Raw genomic sequence first — 6,472 nt, 5'->3', positions numbered from 1 at the left:
CTTGCTCAGTGGCTCCTCGCTGCTCTTGCAGAGAATCAGACTTCATTCCCCAGTGTGCACAAGTTCCTATAACTCCAGCTCTAGGGAGTCAAACGCTTTTCCCGCCTCTGCAGACACCCACACGCACACGTGACCATAAGGCCATGTTATCCAGTGACATATAGAATAATTGCTAAGTATTCAGATCATGCATCCCCTGTACGCTGAAAGATGCTGGGAGAACCTGACAGCCAGGCCCAGCTTTGATGTGTTGAATAGGCCCTTCAGCTGCTTGTCTGCCTTGTTGGAGGAAATGTCACACTGGGGGTGCGTGGGTGAGGAGGTGGGGTGGGGGCTTGAGGTTTCTGAAGCTCAAGCCAGGCCCAGTGTTGCTCTCTTCCTGCTGTCTGTGAATCTGGATGTAGAACTCTCAGCTTCTACAGTACCATGTCTGCCTGTGTGCTGCCTGCTTCCCGCCATGGTGATAATGGACTAAACCTCCGAACCTGTAAGCCAGCCCCAGCTAAATGCTCACCTTTGTAAGAGTTGTTGTGGTCATGATGTCTCTCACAGCAAGAGAACACTGACCAAGGCGGTTAGTTTGAATAAGGCCTCGGTTTATACGCATTACCTTTAGTTGCTTTCTCTTGTTTACTGTGTTCCTGAGTGTCACCTCTTTTTAAATTGCCATTTATTAAGATCAGTGGGCTTTTCCTGAAGTAAAAGCCCTTGGCTGGCTGTTTTCTTTGGTGGTGCTTAAACTTAAGATGACCCTCATTCTTTTTTTGTGGTGCTGGGAATTGAACTCAGGGCCTTGGGCATTCAGGGCAAATGCTCTATTACTGTGCTACACCCCCAGCCCCAATGCTCTTCTCCCCTATCCCAATAAGCTGCTAATAAGATAGAGAGACTTGGTTAGAGTCGGGGTTTATTTCAGAAAGACCATATCACAGGCAGGGCTGCATCCTTCCTGTAGCATCCTTCATAGGTATACAATGCCTTGCTGCCCCAGTTTTTTTGCTGTTAATATTGATTAGTGGATGGGTGGTGTCAGCTGATCTATCTGATAGACTTTCCCACCAACCTTGCATCTAGGCCATTGGTGATCATTGCCTAGATCTCATTTCATTAGATGTAAATTTACACATTTCTGCCTCTCTCTGTGTCTGTCTGTCTCTATCTTTCTACTTTCATTTCCATCTTTTGTTCCTCATGTGTGTGTGTGTGTGTGTGTGTGTGTGTAAGAGAGAACGGGGGAAAGGAGAGAGAGAAGTTTCAAACCACAACTGAGGTGCGTATTTAACACACCAAAGCTGGCCCTGGCTGCCTGGTTCCCCCAGCATCCTTGCCTGGTTTCCCCAGCATCCTTCACTACCTGTTAATAGGGTATGACTTGCACACCCTGTACTCTGAACTCCCCAGCCCAGGGGACACTGTGGTTACTCTTCCCTTTTGGACCTTTGGCTCTTGGCTGCTGTGCTTGGTCCCCCTCCCTACTTTCTCCTCTCCCTATCCTTTCTCTTTCCCAGCTCAGTCCAGTCATTTTCTCCTCTCCCTAGCCCCCCGCCTTTCCCAGCTCAGTCTGGTCAGTCTGCTCTGGGCTCTCCCAGACGTCCCTGCACGTCTACAATAAACTTTCTTCTCCACTGTACCTAGGAGCAGCCTTGTCCTTTTCTTTCCTTTTTATTTCTTCTCATATTTGTGTGTGTGTGTGTGTGTGTAGCTTTTTGAGACAGGATATCACTTTGTATCCCATGCTGACCTGCAGCTCACTCGGAAGCCTAGGCTAACCTCATTCTCTCAACTCCCCTGCCTCAGCCTCCCAACACTGGAATTACAAGTATTTACTACCACACCCTGCCCATAATTTCCAATTTTTAGTATAGCTTCTTTGTTATTTAAGAACTCACTCTGTAGACCAGGCTAGCCTTGAACTCGCAGAGATCCACCTGCCTCTGCCTCCCAGGTGCTGGCAATAGAGGATAAAACCGCACCCGGCATGATTTTCAACTTTTTAATACTCTGTACTCACTTGATGTGTTTCTTCCAGTAGAAAAATTAAAGACTGATGTACATCTTTAATCTGTGTAGGAACTCAGATCCACCCGCCTCTGCCTCCAGGTGTGCCATCGTGCCAGCTGGAGGTGGTGTTCTCGTTGACGCTTCTGTTGCCCCGTGTCTCCTGTGTTCTTTTGATGTGACTCCAGTGGCCTTTGCTTTTTCCTTGTTTCTGGTGGACAAGGTGGTTATCTCAGTCACTTCCTGCCCTAGGTGTGGACTCCGACATTCCTCCACTGGTCTCTGGTCTTAGGGTAGGATTCCTGTTGGCGTGGCCATTGTTTTTAGGTCGAGTCAGTCTGGGTCAGAGCTTAGTTTTCAAAGAAATAGTACGGTGATCCTAGTATTATTGCCACAGATAACACTGCCAAACTTAAAACGCTTTTTTAAAATGTCCCATTCCATTTTATTTTGTTTGTGTGGGGGGAGGAGGTGTCTGGGGAGCTGCCCAGTTGACATCACAGCGAGCACAAGGAAGCCAGAAGACAACCTGCAGAAGCCAGTTCTTCCCTGTCTTGTGGGTCCCGGAGAGCCGTCCCAGGTCGTCGAGCTTGGGTGGTGGGCACCCTTACCTGCTGCGTTCTCTCACTGGCTCCAACTTGAGATTTTCTTTTGTGGTTGCTTCTGGCTCTGAGATATCTACTATTAGTAATATATAATGAATGCTGTTTTCAAGACAGGGTTTCTCTGTGTAACAGCCCAACTGTCCTGGAACTGGCTCTGTAGGCTCTGTAGACCAGGCTGACCTTGAACTCACAGAGATCCGCCTTCTTCTGTCTCCTGAGTGACGGGAGTAAAGGTGTGTGCCACCACTGCCAGGCCCCAAAACTTTTTTTTTTGAGACGGGATCTCAGCATGCAGTCCTGGCCGGCATGGAACTCACTATGCAGACCAAGCTGGCTTCAAACTTAAAGAGATCTGCCTGAGTGCTGGGACTGAAGGTGTACACCACTATACCCAGATATTTTAAAACTTCTTACCATGGGTAATGTTGAGTACATACAAAAGCAGGCAGAGAATACGTTGAATGAGAAGGAACCACTCTTCAGCTTCAGTCACCAGCCCATGAGCAGTGTCGTTTAACCAGTGCCTCCCGGCACTTCTCCATGTAACGTGGAAGCAAATCTCAGACATCCCATTTCATTAGGAAGTCAGTCTGTCTGTCTGTCTCTTTTCTCCCTTCCTTCCTTCCTTCCTTCCTTCCTTCCTTCCTTCCTTCCTTCCTTCCTTCCTTCCTTCCTTCCTTCCTTTTCCAAGACAGGGTTTCTCTGTGTAGCCCTGGCTGTCCTGGAACTCATTTTGTAGACCAGGCTGGCCTTGAATTTAGAGATCCACCTGCCTCTGCCTCCCAAGTACTAGGATTTCAGGCGTGCGCCACCACTGTCCAGCAGGAAGTATTTCTAAAAGAGAAGATTGTTTAAAAAGTCACAAATAGGGGCTAGAGAGATGACTGAGGACCCTTGCTGTTCTTGTAGAAGACATGTACTCTGTCCCAGCGACCTCAGCAGGTGGCTCTCGGCCACCTATAACTCCAGTTCCAGGGGATCCAGTACCTAACTCCTGGCTTCCATGAGCACTGTATCCACACAGTTCACATACAGAGAAATACACATACATAAATAAAACACACATAAATAAAAATAATTTTTAAAAAAGTCACATAGAAACTGAGCATGGTGGTACAGGCCTTTAATTCCAGCACTTGGGAGGCAGAGGCAAGCAGACCTCTGTGATAAATAAAAAAATAATTCCAAGCTGGGTGTGGTGGTGCACACCTTTAGTCCCAGGACCTGGGAGGCAGAGGCAGGTGGATCTGTGAGTTTGAGGCCATTATGATCTACAGAGTGAGTTCCAGGATAGCCAGGACTACACAGAGAAACCCTGTCTCAATCCTCAAAAAGAAAAAAAAAGAAAAAAAAGATAAAATAAAATTCCTGCTATCACAATAATAATTAATATAAGCAAATACCTAGCCACTGTATTTCCCTGTCTTTTAAATTTTGTGTGTGGGTGTGTGTTGTCTGCACATTAGTGTGCAGGTACTAATAATGCCTATTGTTGCACATGAAGAGGCCAGAGGAGGACATCAGGCATCTTCCTCTAACACTCTCTGCCTTATTTTTTTGAGACAGAATTTCTCTGTGTAGCTTTCCAGCCTTCTCTGGAACTCACTCTGTAGACCAGGCTGACCTCGAACTCAGAGATCCTCTGAGTTTCAAGTGCTGGGATTAAAATTGTGCGCTACCACCACACAGCTCAAGTAGGGTCTTTTAGTGAACCCTGGTCTGGCTGGCTGTTGAACTTCCCATATCTACTTGTCTCTGCTTCCCAATTCTGGACTTTCAGGCACAGGCAGCCATGTCTGACTTTTTATGTGGGTGTCAGGGATTTGAACTCTGGTCTTCATGCTTGCAGAACTCTTATCCACTGAGCCATCTCCTTAGCCCTGGGGGAGAATACATACATACACGCATACATACATATATACATACACATACATACACACACACACACACACACACACATATGACCTTTTTCTTTCATGTTGGGTCCTAAGTAAATCTCATATGTTGCAATGGTTTCTGTCTCTCAAGTCTCATAATCCATAGTTACTGCTTCTGTTTCGTTTTGTTTTTTTCCTTTGAAATTTGTTAAACTGGGAGGCTTATGCTGGAGACATCTGCATTCCCATAGTGACTCATGTTTTCTCTTGGACAGAATCTCATGTAGCTCAAGCTGGCCTCAAGCTCAGTATGTAGGGTAGGGATGACTTGAACCTTTTTACATTCATTAACTGTGTGTACATGGGGCAGGTATATGCCAGGGTAATCAGTGGTGATTGGGTCTGTCCTCCTTTTAGATGGGTCCTGGGACCTGACCTCAGGTCGTTAGGCTTTGGAGCAGGCGAGGCACCCGTACGCACTGACTAAGCCATTCTGCGAGCCCGACAACAATGAACTCTTGAGTGCTGGGATTATAGACATTCGCCACTGCGGCCGCTTCCGCAGTACTGGGGATTGGTGCCTGCTTGGCATACACGCTAGCAGCGCAGCCGCATTTCCAGCCCTCACACGTTCTTGTTGCCCTTGTGTTTTTCTGCAAGCTGCTGTTTAAAGTCAGATTAGATAAGATTTGGCTTGTTTGTGTCGGAACGCTGAGTTGATTTCTGCGCCTCCTTGCGCTGTTTGAGTGACCGCCTCAGCTGCCTCTCTTGTCGGGTGTCCAGGAATCACTGACGGCTTTTACTTAGAATCGCTGTAGTTTGAGTGCCTTTTATCGGGCATGCTTGCCACAAGTGTTCCTGACTTCTTTTTTCTTTTTCTTTTTTTTAAGATTTTAGACTATTTGGATATTTAAAATCTCTCTTAGAGATGAGATACAGACCTAAACACAACATATCTTTATGCTTCCTATGTTCCTTGAGGTAATTTTATATCATATTTTCATTGTGAGCATGGTGTGGTATCATGTTGGCCCTTGGAGTTTTGAATCTGGGGAACTGAAATATTTTAGTTTAGGTATGCACAGCTCATATTTGCCATGACAGAAAAGGGTGATTGCTGAACTTTTGTAAAAGCTGTGCCAGAGAAAGACGCCACGCCACAGAGCTCAGGTGGAGGGTTTTTTTGGTTGTTTTTTTTTTTAAATTGGGGGAAGGTGAATGGGAAAAGGGGGAGGGGAAAGGGGAGACCGGCCTCTGGGGACAGGAGTAGCAGAAGAGAAGAGAGAAGAGTGAGAGACAGACAGACAGACAGACAGACAGACGGAGATAGAGAGAGATGGGAGGTGGGAAGGACCTTTTAAAAGGGAACGTAGTGAATGTACGCAGGAAGTGCTCTTAGTGGCGACAGCTGAGGATGTGGACCCCAAGGTCAGGCCAGCACAGATGCCCGAATACTAACCATGATCACCTTTCCTTTCTTCAACAAGTCCCTGACCCCCTCCTTGTGTCTAATGTTTTATTATTAAAAAACCAGATTCCCCAGCAAGTGTTTCTTTTCCCCCATGGGTTTAAACCAGTTTTTTGTAATTTGATTCTTATTCAAGTACACGTTGTCTCCTTCTAGGCTAGTAGGAACCTCTTTAAGTTGGTGTCATAGCCCTTAAGACTTAGTCTCAAGTAGGCTTTGGATGCTTATTTGCGTTCAAGCACACACTGGCATGCAAGCCCATCTTGCGGACCTGGGAAGAGCTAATTCTTCTTTTCATGGAAATGGCAGCTGCAGTTGCCACTGGGACCATAAATACCACCGCAGGTATTGGAGATGTTTGCTGTGACTAAATTGGTCTTCGGTTTAGGGCCTTTTTCAGTGGACAAAGCTAAAAATGTTTCTGTTTGCTTGAGACAAGGTCTAACTATGTATTCAAGGTGGCCCTTGAATTCTTGATCCTCCTGCCTCCATGTTCTAATTTATGGGATTACACAGGGTAGCCA

The sequence above is a fragment of the Myodes glareolus genome, chromosome 5 (genome assembly GCF_982192425.1).
Source record: "Myodes glareolus chromosome 5, mMyoGla1.1, whole genome shotgun sequence".
In the NCBI taxonomy this organism is placed as follows: Eukaryota; Metazoa; Chordata; class Mammalia; order Rodentia; family Cricetidae; genus Myodes; species Myodes glareolus.
This window is presented reverse-complemented; position numbering follows the sequence as displayed.